The 16240-nt window shown below is 38.5% G+C and overlaps 3 long non-coding RNA genes across 3 annotated transcripts; all 3 read left to right on the forward strand.

Annotated features, from left to right (window-relative positions):
* Positions 1-1161: 1161 nt before the first annotated feature.
* On the forward strand, positions 1162-2302 carry LOC149651170 (uncharacterized). Its single transcript, XR_016370873.1, has 3 exons — positions 1162-1292; positions 1370-1550; positions 1616-2302. It is a non-coding gene; the product is annotated as an uncharacterized LOC149651170 (long non-coding RNA).
* Positions 2303-10265: 7963 nt separating this feature from the next.
* On the forward strand, positions 10266-11534 carry LOC149651171 (uncharacterized). Its single transcript, XR_016370874.1, has 2 exons — positions 10266-10460; positions 10532-11534. It is a non-coding gene; the product is annotated as an uncharacterized LOC149651171 (long non-coding RNA).
* Positions 11535-13514: 1980 nt separating this feature from the next.
* Positions 13515-16008, forward strand: LOC149651172 (uncharacterized). Its single transcript, XR_016370875.1, has 3 exons — positions 13515-13919; positions 13996-15212; positions 15613-16008. It is a non-coding gene; the product is annotated as an uncharacterized LOC149651172 (long non-coding RNA).
* Positions 16009-16240: the final 232 nt, after the last annotated feature.

Below are 16240 nucleotides of genomic sequence, written 5' to 3' on the forward strand. Positions count from 1 at the left end.
AAGTACCCTAATTATGTTATCGCTTACAGCGATCTTCATGGTTAGTGAAAACACCTTTTATGGGTTATATAGGCTTGACGAGGAGAAGGAGTTGGAACCATTATGGATAATGACTGGCTCTTAATTATAAGACGCTAATGAGCTTGAAATGTTCCGGATTTTAGAACGCGGGGCCTTTTTAAGACCCGAAAATCTATTCCCCCTTTCACAACGCGCAAACGTCGGTCTATAATAAACGCATTAAGATAATTTGAATATTTAAATTTCTGTCATTAACAAGGAGCCTAAGAATAATTTGCTTTATTATTTTAGAATTTTACCATCGTTTATTATAGTTAATGGCGACAACGTGACGCCTTTAAAGTTTCACGAAAAAAATAGTTTTATTATTTATTTCGAATATTAATTTTTTATGTAATAAATAAAATCACCCCAATTATGTTTTCAGAAAATTGTTCATTTCGATGTTTGTTCCTTATATAAACAGTTGCAGTTCGTTGAAAGTTTCGCCAACTGCGTGATTGATATCTCGAGGGTTTAGAAGTGGTTTGGATGAGTTGGTCAAGTTTGAGTCCGTTTTGAACGTCATATTCTAGACCTATATAATTTTAACCCGCATGATAAAACTACAACTCCAAGGGACGAGTTCTTATTTTCGGCACAGACTTTGTTCGAGTTAGTTTCATATTGTGGATTTTCACTTTTTTATGGGTAAGATCTTTGGGAGATTACTTTTGGGGTGTTCGAATTTTCAAATCATTGACGGGGTCTCTGGAAACCCTTTGCCGAAGTTCATCCTTCTACCTCACACGGAATTGGGATATAAACAATTAAAGAATAACAGACTAACATCCACCTCATGGTTAGATTTCTGTCTTGGTCCAACCATATCTCCATCAAGAAATAAATAATTAAATTAAAAAATAAATAAGTGAAAAGACGTTTTTTCTTTCGTATTTCAATTCACACGTGAGTGAAGTTGTGCCATTTTGCCCATATAAATTTACTCGCTTCTCAACGTACGCTATTTATTTCTAATCCTCTGGGCTGTTTTAAGCGCGGTCATCCATCTTGTTTAGCCTATTCGTGGATCTTTTCGCTCGGAAAAGAGCGATCATTTTTCATCGAGCTGCGGCAGCCGGGAGCATGACGTATGGGCCGAGAACGTTCTTATACGTTTCTCGGTCTGAAAAGGATCTAGATCCGAAAAGAAAGTAGTTCATTCCTCGAACGAGGAATCGCGGACTCCAGTCAGTCTGCGTCAAGCCGCCTGTGCTAGGCCACCATTCTATGTATGCCAGTTGGAAAAATGATGGTTAGGCGCGCGGAGCTGTCAAGCGAATTTCTAACAAACGGTTTCTTCCATTAGATCTATGACCGCCCTAATGCCCCATACATCTTCGTTCCAACAGCCACTACTTTTTCTCGCGGTGAATTCCAACCGCCAGCCTCAACAACACGAGATGGTTGAGTCGTCAATCGGTAATCCAACCTCATCAACATTTGAACAACGCGACTTCTATTTAAGTACAATAAATCTATTGGGCCAAGTAAGGTTATTTGCAAGGTTTCTTATGTCCCAGAATCAGTTTACTAAGTTTCTGACACTTTATAGGCAAAAATACAACTGCACGGGTACGGCTGAGGGTATAGCGTCGAGCTCTAGCAGACAAGCGTGTCAATTCGAATGTTTACAAACATTGTACGGCTTAGACAGGCCGAATGTATAGTTTGTTTTTTAGGTCTCAATGTCCCCGCCGCACGTTTTTACATTCCCCCTTCTCGGACCGAGTTCATTAGTTGCATTCGCCACGGCTATGGAGAGTAATTGAAAAAGCTGCGTACTGCATACTCTTCACGATTTGGGATCTATGCTCAAGATCTCTGCTCAACCACCTGGTATATAAAGATTCGGAAACGGGTGCACGTGTGCTGGCCAGAAATGTATGAGGGGGGTTTAGGGGGTGGAGAAAACGAGCATTAATCATTCTGGCGGTCGAGTAGAGTCGCCAGTGCCATCTATATCTTAAGCGGACGGACAGGAGGACGGGAGAGCTACTCTTGTCTTCGCCGGCGCGAAGACTGATTGCCTGACTATGGCCCGCCGATTGATCATCGGCAACTTGCTCTGGACCTATGAAATTCAACCGAGAAATCGAACACGTACGCGTTACTACGTCTATAGCCAACTTGCGTTAAACTTACACGCTGTCTATTTGGCTGCTTTAATTATATTTGTCAAATATGATAGTGATCTAGCAATATAATCGTGCACTAGTCCTTTGTTAATAAATTTCTACTAAACTTAAATGGTTTTATATGAAGTTATTATAGAACATTGAAAGTAAGTTAGTAATCTGACATGTAACATGTTCGAACCAGTTCTGATATATGTTGAAAAATTCCCCAAGTATATCAACCAACCTTCGAAACCTTAGTAGTAAATGTCTCAGAATTGGTTCCGCTAAACCTTTTATTAGAAGGAATTCAAGCATTATGTGTACTCATGTATAGTCAGTCGTGAATTTCATACCGCATGAAAAAGTAAGCTTGGGTCGCAACAGCAAATAATAAATGAAGTTTCTAGTTGCATAATTTGAAGTTGAATATCGAGTTAGTTTTTTGTTAACTTTACCAAGCTGTTATTTTCACGACCAAAAACGGGCACCAAGCCTCTTTGTTATAGTTTAAAGTTTTATGTGGGTCGTTCTGATCATTTCTTGGTCTAATCAGACCATTTGGTAGGACAAACAGGAAGGATCTAAATACAAATTCAAAAGAAAAAACTGTCGTAATAAAATTCGGGAAAAATCCGTGAGATTGTACGTAACCAGAGGGACGACAACTCGGTGGTCTGTCTGCTGGTAGCTTCTATATAAGCAGGATAGTGGCATAAATAAAGGATTAGACGGATCCCCTTGCTACTCTCTAAAATTTGAACCTAGAAGAACGATTGGCAAAGTACAGACGTCACCTACGTCATAAAAATAAATGTAACATGAAGGTTGATTGGGTGAAGTCGCGACGCTAATCAATAGAAGTAAATATGAGGTAAAAAGTCTTGAACAACTTAAAACAGTCTGATGAATTATTACTAAGAAAGGACACGAAATGTCCGAAATTTAACGTAACTGAGACAGCAACGCCATCTTTCTGCACGAAATGGAAGTAATCCTAACCTTCTTTTAGTTGCTATAGGAAAAGAGCTGAAGAAACAATGAAACAAACAAAAGAAATCAATGTGAACACGGTTGGCCGCCACGCATGGAACCGAGGGAAAAAAATCATTCCGGCTCGCCAAACTCTCAGTCTTTCGTATCCCAAGCCAGAGAGTAAAACAAATGTCCTCGGCAGCGAGTCACACCAGATGGAAGCTGATCCCCGATATTAAGGCCAGATAGTTCCTTCTTTCTCTCAAATACCAGAAGAGAATAAGTAAAAGGAGTGCAAAGGATCTAGTGTGAATGCGGCACTTCACATTCGCTGATTGGCAAATGCTCATGTTGATGAGGACCAGAGCTTGGCATTTTGGCTAAAATTTTCCGGATTCTCCAATGCTTGGTAGTATAACTGTTAGAGTTACGCTGGGTCAAACATTCGTTATTCGAGAGCTTATTCGCCATATTTCAAGTATTGGAACTAGGATACGCGAATGACAGTTATCACAAACCTGCAGTGGACAACTCCATCCTTGTATTGTTGGTATCGATGCTCTTCAAAGCACTCATTCATGTGTTCTTCTCTGCTAGCCATAGGGCGAAAATAACTCTGTTTGTTTATTAACACGGCTTTAGGGAAATAATTCCCTCGACTTCGCAGGCTCGATATCATTTACTCCTTCGATGCATTCTCTCTTGTCGGAAAGCCCGGGTAAAAGCGAGTACGCTGCGGAGTTGACAAATGAGGGTCGTACTTAATAGGGGAACGGCGATCGCGGAGAGAGTGCTCCAGGATTTGTTACGTTTAGTGGCGCGACGTCGCCAAATGACCTTTTTTGTCACGAGAGTCCTACCCCGCTACATGTCACATACATAGTAGAGTTGTAGATGCGAGTTCGTGCTAATATATCGCAATTCAGGAAAGAGGGTGACACTAACGCCTTCCAAATTAAAGATCTGGACAAAGAGAAGAAAGTGTCGAATGGGATGGAAACGATTCATTCCACCATGGTCCAAACAAAGGACCTAGAATATTTATCTTGCGTATAGGTTACAAAGAAAGATCAAAGGTCAAGATAGGAATTATAGTTCTTTGCAAGCTCTCTTCGAGAAACGTGTATTAGTACCTTGGAGGAGAGATGGTGATGCTACCAAAATATACAGGAGGTATAGCCTAAAATTAGTTTCTAAAACCTACGATTTTATTATCACACATAGATACAAATGCGCCACTAAAATATAATCTTAACCACGTCACTCGCTAACTGATGCAAAATCGAATTCATTTGAAATGATCTCATAAATATCGACCCCACTGAACCAACCTTACGTTTTGTGACTTCAATTCAGTAGTGATGATCCATTAATCAGGTTGTCATGCGCGAAACATAGTGGAAATGCGAAATATGTTTGAAAGCGACTTTGAGCGCGCGGGAAGCCACACACTCCAGGCTGCGTAATAAAGAACTCATCGTTTCTGGCCCCAAATGTCGACAAGGACATAAATTTTGGGTCTCCACGTACATTCATTGATAATGGGACCCATAGTTTGATGTTTATATCGTAGGGGTCCTGCATTAAGCAGAATTTGGCATTTTTTCGATTTCAGGTTAGGTATTAACAAAAGAACTAAGACTGTCGCATTTGTTTGGATAAATCTGAAAATAAAATCTTTTGAACTTTCGAGAGGGAAGGAGCTTCAGAAGTTATTGAAACTTTAATTTAAGTGAACATGTTCGGAATAGAGACCAAGTAACTGATTTTTACCTAGAATTGTCGTGGCATGCGAGTACCACGATTATTTGCTACTTTATAACAAAACTGAAACATTTTTCTTAGTCAATAATTTTGTAGGTATTTTTTGGAAATTATAGTTGGATATAGGATAGGTTCAAAGTTTTTATAAGAATTACATGGCCATTGCGGTTCCCTGTATAATTAGACTGAATATCTGACCCCTGCATCGTTATTAATAGATGTTTGACACTTGGCACCTGCGACCGTAAAAACCTGAACAAAACCTTGACAAGGCCATTATTAATGGAAGTCACTTTTATTGGTAGATTTTTATTCGCTGCAAGGATAAAAATGAAATGACGACAACAAAGCCAGAAGAGAACTGCGAAAGCTTTTGGGCTCTCTAGTCGGTGGTCGCAACCGATCGTTAACTCGAGCGCGAAACAGGAAAGGATCGAATAATGCGGTTGAAAAACCGGTGAAAGATTAAACATCCAAGGAAGAGTCACCCAGCCACAACAGACTGAATATTTTCCAACAAAATAACCCCCTCCGTTTGAACCAATACTGACTTCTCACAATTGATTATCGTTTTTAGTCCCGTCCCCAAAATTGAATGAGATGCTGTTCAAAATAATTCAGCTGTGGTAATAAAAAGTGAAAAGAGCTATAGGCCGAGCCCGAGTTTTGCAGCGCAGGGTGCATAAGTAGCCGAATTAAATCAGGGATTTGCAAAATAGGTGGAAGTGTCAGGGATTTGTTTTGGACTATTAAAGCATATTTAGAAACATGGGCCGAAACATTTACACATTTTTATCAATAATTCTGATAAATATTAGAGGTATCGGCATAGTTGAACGTCGTGGTAGAATTGAAGAACTATTTTATAAATGAAAACTTATTCCGAATTCATCCATTCATGAAATAAATTTACATCTGACCAATCGCCTTACATCAAAAAAATTAAACCATAAATTTCCAAATATATCATTATAAATTTCAACATTTATAATATTAGAAAACAAAAAACTTAAATAACATTTTACTTTCGTGCAGTTTTTTTAGTGAAGTGAAAAAAAACCTGAATTATATTAAATTATAAGGAACATACAATTATTGACTGCGATGAAATTTTATTTATATTTTAGTAAATTTGTCATCTTGGTCATGACGGGTCGCTATTTCCCTAAGAATTCATTGATAGCCACCTTCACACCTCTCCGAAGTGCGAGAAAATGATTATCGATGTTATAAAAATAACTCGGAATAAGCCTGGCACGAAATTGTGAAGGTCTCGGAGCTGATTAATGCGCGCAGTCCCACTTGTTAGAAGGGGTCCTTGATTATAAGTTTAAGAAAGAGAAGCTCAGACAAATATATATCGGATCTGGTGTTCGGTTTTTTTTCTAAACGCAATTCGAATAGTAGTGTACTTACGACGTGCAGATGTTTGCAAAGGGGACGAAACTTTCCTTAAAAAATTCGATCGTTTCGTTTATTTCGATTATTCTTCACCGACTTTGAAACTACACACCGAAGTTTCCCAAGGAGCTACGCTACTACCAGCAGTTCCTTCCTTATCCATTCACCTCCGACAGTTTATCGGTTTTAAGAGTGCATCATACAGAGTCAAAACGTTGCAGTAAATATACGTAAAAACTACGTAATTGTTCATTACAATTTCTAACGATGACATAAATAAGCTGTTTTACAAAAAATTTTAAAAACCTTTCAGAAATCTCAGGACACAAGATATTTCAGAAGGTTTAGTATCATTGAAATTTAAAATAAAATCTTCAGCTTCGCTTTTCAGTTTGAAATTGAAATCACTTCTAAAGCAAGTAGTCCACTTAGCCATGCGAAACCGTATCGTTACCGTTTTAAGTTCGTAAATCATCCGAAAGAGGGCGCCCATTACATAAGTCCGAAAGCATAGTTTAAGAAACGTTATCAGATGGCGTTCTGTTCGTATTTGGATGCGTGACGTTACGTTAACGATACGGTTTCGTAAGGCTTAGTGGACTACTTGCTTAAGGCAACAGTCGTTTTAAATTTTTAACTTTTGACTCTTGTGGCGACATCTACCGTATTTCATGCAAACCAATATTTTTAACACAGATAGGTGTCGCTTAACTGTAACGGACAGAATGTTCGAGCGATTTTTCTACCGACGTCAGTATGTATTCCTTTATCAGACAATTTTTCCATTTGATATATACTCCCTTTAGAAAGCGACTCTAATGAAGGAATAGAAGGGTTTTTATAGTTGATCGTATTTGGGAGAATATAAGAGAGAATAGAACGGTCCCGGGGTTAGGCAGAGAATGACCGAACGGGTGTTGTTATGATAAGTTAATGTAGCAGAACGCGGCGGGCACCGTCGACCGGCGGGAGGGGGGGAACAATGAGGGGACGCAGTGAGATTGATGATAAATCGGTTATAACGCGTCGTTGGCGAGTGATGATTTTCTTCCATCGCCCCTAATCATCTTTCCGATTTCGGTCCAAGGGGTCGCTAGGAGCGAGGGGGATACTAGAACGCTGCACCCCCTAGTCGCCTCACGATATTAGTAAGATTACAAGATGAGATGACTGAGGAGTAATTACTGGTGTGCTTCATTAATTGGAAGCTTGAACTCAAGCGCTAAGTTAATGTTCCTTAATGCGTAAAACTCAGAAATCCTCAACCATCCAATCATTTCGTCCATACGAGTATTAGTAGGGGAGACGGAGGGGGTTAGGGCGCGTGAGAGAAGTTAGTCTAGATAGCGAGCGAGGCGCGCAAATTACAGTCGGGCCCGACGTTGGCAGCCGACACAATGGCCGATGAAAAATGACTAGTGGCTCCCACCTCTTTTGTATCTGTGTCCCAGATTATATCTATTACAGACTCCAAAAGTGAAAGTTCTCGCCATCATTCACCCCCGGGCCTCCCCCCATGCTTTCATTCCCCCTCCCTAAGATATATAAGTACCATGATTTAAAATATTCAGAGCCAAAGTTAGCCGTAATCAACCAAAATCGGATGGGTGAATTTCAAAAATCTTGAATGTGGCATAAACAAAATCTAATCACCAAATGCGTGTTTAACTCTCAAAAATAGAGGGTGTAAGAGAAACATATTTAAGCAAAAGCACATAATATTTCTCTTCGAAAGAAGTGTACCACAAAGCGGGGTAATTGGGGTAATTGTAACATGATTCTTCACAACATCAGCTAAAACATTAGGAATGGAGAGGGAAGAAACCAGAGATCACGGTCCCACAGAAGACAAAGTCTGTTCTTTATTTTTCAGGTCTTATTGGTTCCTCACTTCTTACACTATTGATAGTATCAATTGCAAATAAAAGTAACAGTAATAACTTATCAGGCGTAGTAAATAAATATTTACTACAACTACGGTGATAGGATAAAATTTGTTTGGCAATACTACCCGATTATGCACTGAAACGAATTACCTTTACAAGCATGGCACTACGAAATTAGTGACCAAGAAGAACCAAAAATATTCTAATACCTCAAGCATTGAGCACTACAGAATGTTTCATCCACCAAATTGTGCATGTTTCTGTTACACATATTTTCCTTTAGATGTACGAACATCGCCTTTTCTATTAGAAGCCCTAATCAGTTGATCGTAGTAGCCTATCATGATTTTTCGCAACATTGTCAAGCAGGTCGTGAGCTTTTTCTAATTCCCCAGAAATAATGATTGTATCCTTCGTCGCGAGCTTGGTTATTACAGGCTACATCATCAATATGTGTTATGGCGCGTTAAGTAATCTGCCATCTCTCGGCCGCGACTTCGTATCACCTCAACGACACTCGGTTCTTTCTTCGGAGGGTTGCTTCTATCAATTTTTTCCAATCTATTGGTATGCGAGTCGTTTCGCGAAACCATCAGTCCATCAGAGGGCGCTCAAAAGCCAGGCACCCGAAACGGAAGCCATATACATATACTTCGAAGAAACAAGTAACGTAAGTTGGCATTCCCGATGGTTACTTGTCCACATCTCAACTTTCACAAATTTCACTTAGTTGCAAAAGGTTGACTAAATTTGTGGAAGAGCTAGTTTAAGTAGCTACGTCTAGGTAAAATGAATTCAGATTTACTGGTAGAACCGTATAAGTGTCACCAAGCTATATCTATTCGATTTGGCAGTGAAGAGCGTACCGGGTTAGCTGAGAATTGAAACACGCCACAAAAGCCCCCGTAAACTCTATAATCTTACCAATTCTTTCTTTCACAATACGAGCTCGAAACTGATAGCGAATCTCTTTTAACCATTTCATGGTAAAACGTTTTGTTTGCACATTCTCTCTTTAAACATAGACACACAGTCAAGTTCACCCCAAACTCCGCGTTTAATAATTACACGTTGGTTAAGACAGTTTGTAACAATACCTTGGTATGTGATTGTGAGGGAAGACGTACCCATTAAAGGTATTTTTCTTTATAGAATGGTTTTTCGTCACTAGGCGTCGCGGCGGGTAGCGAGAAGCAATACTCTGGATGCAGTCTATCAATCGGGTTTGGGCGATCCATCCATCATATGGCAATCCACCCCTAATTCACCGCACCGCGTGCACCCTGCATTAAACGGAATTCCATCACCCCGTCCCATTTCAAACCCCGTTCCTAAGTTCAATATATCATAATACCATAAGTTCATTGAATAAGTTTAACGCTGGTTTCTGGGAATCGGGAATGGATTTATTTATTAATTTTACCTCCAACAGCAGGAAAAAAACCAGCATCACCAATTCTAACGTTATGGCCAAGGCTTTGCACTTTACGAACAGTTTTCAGTTTTAGATTAGGAAAAACATTGCACGTAATTTCCTTTAAAAGATCAATATCACCCTCAGACATCGTGTAGAGATATTTATTCAAGTATCGGCGATCATTTTTAAAATTCATTTGACCGAAAACTGTATCCCTCATGCAATTTTATTATACAGATCGTCTGCTGTTCCAACTTCCAGGTGTCGCAATTTTGATTGGCTTCCGCGATAACTTTAAACGCGTACTTCCATCCCTAAATAACATGATAGCTAGGCCAATGATACACATATATATAGTCATGTTAATGAATAAATTCATGGTTAAACTAAGCCGGATGTACAAACTAAACAGGGGGAGATGAACGGAAAACATTGTTTTTAACACGTTCACCTAGTTTATAAGATTCATAATTGAAGGCAGAGAGATTAAGAAGTGCTATAACTTATAGGAAGTTATGTAATAGACTTACGATGATACATATAGAAAGTATCGTTCGTTGGCTGCAGAGCTCTTATCCTTTATAGACAATGCATGGACGGCCGGTTGAAGGGAAACCCTCATCATTCATAGTTTGGCGACGGACGTAACGCGATATGAAACTACCGAGTTTTTATGCCATAAAACGAAGGAACCCCCGCTTCTCTTGGCTTTCACAAGCCATCCATAATCGATAGTCGATTCCTGACATTCTGAGCTAAAGCTTCGTTCACACCATTAACGAACAATGCTTCCCTCGCACACGAAAGGCGCCTAAAAATAATGATAAAACTTACGGAAAGGTAAGTAGTGTGTTTTTCAAGCGGTCATTTTGATCATGATACTAGTATTGATATCTTACATTTATGCTTAGAAAACTGGGCATGGTAAACCATGATTTAAGTCAGGCAAATCGCTCATAGAAGCGACCCCTGGTGAGGCGGGTCCAATAGATATAAACACTGTAAGGAGCTGTGTGGTTTTAGAGTTGTTTTAGACGAAGCCCATATCTTACAACGAACCTTTACGAAGTAATTTACCTTTATGGCAATGGTAAGTGACATACTTATCGTTATTAGGTTATATTTGGTCCGAAGCAGATTGTACTATCTATGCAGAACTGCAATTGCTAACTATAAGCCAACTGTTATTTGAACAAAGTTCCTACTATTATTGGAACTAAGTCCCTACTGTTATTGGAACTAAGTCCCTACTGTTATTGGAACTAAGTCCCTACTGTTATTGGAACTAAGTCCCTACTGTTATTGGAACTAAGTCCCTACTGTTATTGGAACTAAGTCTCTACTGTTATTGGAACAAATTATTACGTTGAACAAATTTATCGGCACCCATTTCGCACTTGTTAATTCTTATATTTCTTATATAACATATATAATTTTTTTTTAGTTTTCAATATTTAATCTTTGATAAAGGCCAATGTTGACGTGCTTGGAATCAACGCCCAATAAGGTTGTAATCTAATCAATACTTCATATCCGTGTCAAATATTGTTTTCAAATTACCAAAAATCTGTCGTTCTACCCATAAACCACTTCTAAATGTCAATCACTTTTTAGCTCTAGAAACGGATACTTGGAAATGTTATTGTTTTAGATACGAACAGAAGTATTTACCCAACTTATTATTTATCAAAATTTTATTAGAGGAGATGCAGCTGAACCTACCCAATCTTTTTTCATTCGAAAGGATTTCTATACCTTGGAAACAAACCTTTGCAGCAACTAAAAGTGACAACTTACCGTAATAATATTACTTAAAGCATAATCAAATTCCAAATCTTTAAAAAATGTTCTATTTTTCTTATATATTTTAAAATGCCTCGGGCTTTTCCATTAAATCTGATTTTCAAAATCTTATTTGTGATCATTAATTTTGGTTGAGCCTTTAATAATTTAGGCAATTAATATCGAATGGTTTTTAATTTTTCATCATACGCACGTAATTCGGAAAAGAAATTGATATTTCTGAATTATTGCAAAATGTCAGATTAATAATTAAAGCTGAAATACGAGCCACACCTATAATATTCTCACGCTATAATTAATTAAGACGTAAAATGAAACGATACAGGTTACGAAGCTGAAAAGGGATAGACTCACAAAATAATTTATCAAAATGTGTCTTTCACAGATTCTGGTTTTTAACCACCTTGTTAGGGAAATCCTTGTAGATAGGGTTCCAAACAAAATGAATTAGGTGCATGCTGGTTACTTTGAAGCTGTATCTAACGTTTATCCACATAAGCATGGAGCAATGATGTAGGATGGAGTGGTAATTATTTTTTTTTCCTTTTTTAAATTTTTCTTTAAGCTCTTACTAGTGAGACTATTCCTTTATATTAAAAACACTATCCAGGATCGTGAGATCAAACCTCAGAAATTCATTAATATAAAAGCGGGTAAAAAACCATTAATTTTCTCTTTTACAAACTTGAAATTTTAGAAAATCTAACGCCCGTTCTTGTGGTCCAGCAGCTAATACGTTGCTGGCCAAGTATATATCTCTTTATGTACAAGGTGTTTGAAAATAAATGGGATTGTTTTGAGTGTGAAAAAACGTGTAGCTGTTTTTTGTTGGAACTTTTCAATAACGTTTTTTCACATCAGGACTTTAATACTGATGGCATTCTAACCTGCATTATGGTGCAAATAGCAGCAAAAGGGGCCGGTATTGCCCATTAGACCGTAAGAGCTCTGTAGTGTATTTTCTTCTGGCCACCATTTTAAAAGATGGCGCCACATTCATATTCAAACCCAAATCCTATCAAGCCCGTCTATATGTATAATGAACCATTAAACTAAAAATTATTTATCTTTTAAATGACCTGATCACGTTAAGAATTGAATAAGACTTATGGTTATAAACTTTGGCATCACCCTGTATATTGTATGGAAAACGTGTGTTGTTGAGATAATATTGGGCTATACCTAGATGGATGGAGGGCTTATAATAAAAAAGGTTTACTTTTATCCGTTAATCTTTTTTTCCTTGATGTGTAGCGCCGGGAATATTTTAAGTAATTAACGCGTATGTAAATAGCAGATAGCAAGAACCATCATAAATATTACCGCCATTAGGGATATTCCCGCCACCAGGGGAAAACATTCAATAACAAGCTGCAGTAGTCCAAGGCTTCGGGTTTGAACGCAATAATAATATGTGGGGAGTCCTTTGCAAGGTAAGGTAGATAGCGCTTCAGGTGGAATAAAACACGACGTGTGTTATACGATTTTTTAAATGTTAGTAGTGTTAGGAAGATCCATCTGGTGAGAAATTTCTGAACCTTTTCAATATATGTAAAAATATGGCAATATGACGAGCACAATGCAAACCTTTTGTTGTAGCTAAGACCATTAAACACGGATGAACTGGAATGATAAGCTAAAACCCCTGTTATATACTTCAAGTCACAGTGGGACAAGGTTTCTGACAATGCATCGGCTGACCGCTAGATGGCTTAAAAAGCGGCGTAATAACGACATATGCTTTACTTTGAGATACATGTTTTAGGATTTTATTAAATGTTTATTGTGTTGGGAAGAGCCATCTGGTGAACAACTTCTGAACTTTTTCAATATAGTTAAAAAAATATAGGCATCGGACGAACTTGGATGGTGTATGTATAGAGGTCACAAATTTGACATTTTCTCTGGTATATCCCTGTCACTACTTTTGATACCAAGTAGTGATATTTTCTACCCCAATTGTACATTATTGCTTAAAAATAAGAACTTCGTGCCATCGAAAACTTGAAATATACTTCAAGTCACAGGTATAGGGACAAGTTTAAAGAAAATGCTTCTGCTGAACGCTAGATGGCTCAAAAAGAACCGTAATAAAGACATCTATGCTTTACTTTGAGGCTAAATAGCGATATCAAAATGTAGTTAGGAGCAATGGCTTCCTCCATTATTTTTACCTTGTAAAAGGCCTATAATGTGATAAACCTTAAAATGACGAAAGTGGTATTTTGTGTGAAAGAATGATGTTTATGATCATAAAACTCTTTAAGAATGAAAATATTTCGGTTGATGATATAGGCACAGTGTAACAAACTACCATTCCAAGAAACCTTCCCAAGCTAGATGAAGCTTAAAGGCGGATTAATAAGCTGTGTTTAACCTTATAAAGATGAGAGTAGTCTCAAGAACAAGAGGATGTTTGTGGATTTATGTCGGAGCCGCTGCAAACTCGTTTTGAGGAATGAGGGACTCGACTAAATGATTCGGAAGAAATATGAGGTATGCGTTAGTTGGGGGCACGTGTCGGTATCGGGCCTTCAATTTCGGCTCTCGCAAATCTTTAAAATATCATCAGGAGGTAGACAAGCTGAGGGCTCATAAGATTAATGGAGAAACTTCTTCGGGAAACGCCTCGCCACTATATACAACGATGAAGTTGTTTATTAAGCCCAGATCTACAGCGGCCGTCGACTCCATGCATCTCCGACACCCTAACAGTTGTTCATGATACGTTGACGTAAAGTGGCTAAGTCAGTATGAATTCTAGCCTAAGGAATGCCAATGTTCCGACCAAAGAAGTTAAATTGAAAGTGAACCTTGCAGTCGTAAATATAATACTATGGATGGCTTTGACACACACTCCTATGTCTTTGGTATTATCTGCCTGTAAGTAAAGGCATGGGCTTCAGTAATTAAACATAGCTGTTCATTTCATCTTTAATGTTAGCAGAGGTGAGATGAGACTAGAAGTGAAGGGCTCTAGCATTGATAGTAGATCCTGGCACTAGTGAACAAATTTGAGGATTTTATGCCACTTCAATCGCGCCTACAATAGAGAGAAAAAAATTGGTCGAGTTCCAAAAACATTTCCTATCCCCTTCCCTCAACCTAAAGCGGCCGAACACGGACGCGGCTCCTTGAATCTAGTTCGGCCATCTACCACCGCGAGCGTCTCACGTTTTGGAGGGAAAATTGAGAAACCGCTACTAGAGGGCCAACCGTTCTTGTGTTATCAAGAATATTCACTTTCGCCGAGTGAAGAATTTGGTTAGCTCAGTACTTCTGGTCTCATCTCACTTCTGATGTTAGTAACTTCGCGGAATTTGAGCACGATTAAAAGGCTCGACTTAAAGAAAATCGCTAGCAGGAAGGGAGAAGGGGTGCAGAGGCCGAGTATTTGTGATTTATGAGAGACGTGCCACTTGTTAATTGGCTTCTTAGTGGGTCGGCCCCGTAAGAGGAAGAGAAGACAAGGAAGAAGAAGAAGCGGATGCGGGCTGAAGGATGAGTCTTTTCCGAGAGCTCGTCATGCGTGGGATTATTAAATTAGATTTTTAAGGGCCCGCTTTGTCTTCACTCGCCATCTCTCTCAAGACCCCTTGATAAAAACCCCAACACACACAAGCTCTGACGGCCAAAGTTGATTTTTTTCTCCTCGTGTCTTTTTCACTTTGTCCGTTTAGTTTGGTCTTAAGAATAGCAGGCAATAGCAAATTGTCGTACGCTTTCCTCACTAGGCATCCCTGATCTACGATGAAATTTAGTGACAATTTTCAACCCTCACCGATAAAGGTAATTCAAGTTTTTAATCAACCTCTGGTGTATATTTTAGTCCTTCTCCTGGTTGAACTGTTATTTACAAACATAATAGATATGGCTTAAAACAATAGGACTATGGTGCTCTGAAGCCCAATCTAAGGTCTTTGTTGTCCACATACCTTCCTTCTTAACACTGTTTCACACCTCAGACCACCAAACCTATGGACAGGCAAAGCCAAACAAATGACCATGCGTATCACGCGCCCTCACATTTGTTAGGTCACGGTGGTCTGAGATACATACGACTGTCTATTATACATTCGCGATTCTTAATTTAATAAAAATTTACTCAAAATTTTTAACTTTTAATTTCCTTTTAATTACGTAATGAAATTATTGGAAGAAAAATTGAGGAAAAAATTATTTTTAACAGATTTCGGAATGAAGTTGCAACCAACAGAATCTAAAATCAATCTTCCAAAGTATATTTCTTATAAAGTATTTTTTTGAATTACGCCATATGAGCGAGTGAAAATGACTTTCCAAGCAGATACTGGTTCATAATATTACAGTTAATGAGCGCAACGCTGAACGTAAGACAAATTATGGGCAGATGTTTCGGAGAGCGCTTTAGCTTAATAATTCATTCAATGGAATAACTTGAACGGGGCTGTACCTGTTTGGGAGTTGCTGTTGGCAGCAAGATGAATGACTGCGTCGACCTGACAGAGCTAGTTTGGCCTGAGTCTGTCCAACTACCATGCACCACCGAGAACATAATACAAGGGGATATTCACCATCAGCCGAGGTAACCTCAATAGCAAAATGAAAAAAAAAAAAAAAAAGAGCCCAATCAACAAGAAAAGCTAGAAAAATATTGCAGGAGGGTTGCCACAAGATTGTAATTTTTGTGATTTCGAGGTTTATCTTGATTATTTTCCGTGATTGCCCTGCGCATATTGGGTATAAGTTCTCAATGTTAAGAAGTTATTTTTAAGAATATTGCTTTTCTAAATAAACTCATAAGAATATGTTGTATTGTGCAACATTATAACTTTAAT

The sequence above is a fragment of the Phalangium opilio genome, unplaced genomic scaffold (genome assembly GCF_054372755.1).
Source record: "Phalangium opilio isolate 3A_F unplaced genomic scaffold, DU_Popi_V2 ptg000082l_1, whole genome shotgun sequence".
Taxonomy (NCBI): domain Eukaryota; kingdom Metazoa; phylum Arthropoda; class Arachnida; order Opiliones; family Phalangiidae; genus Phalangium; species Phalangium opilio.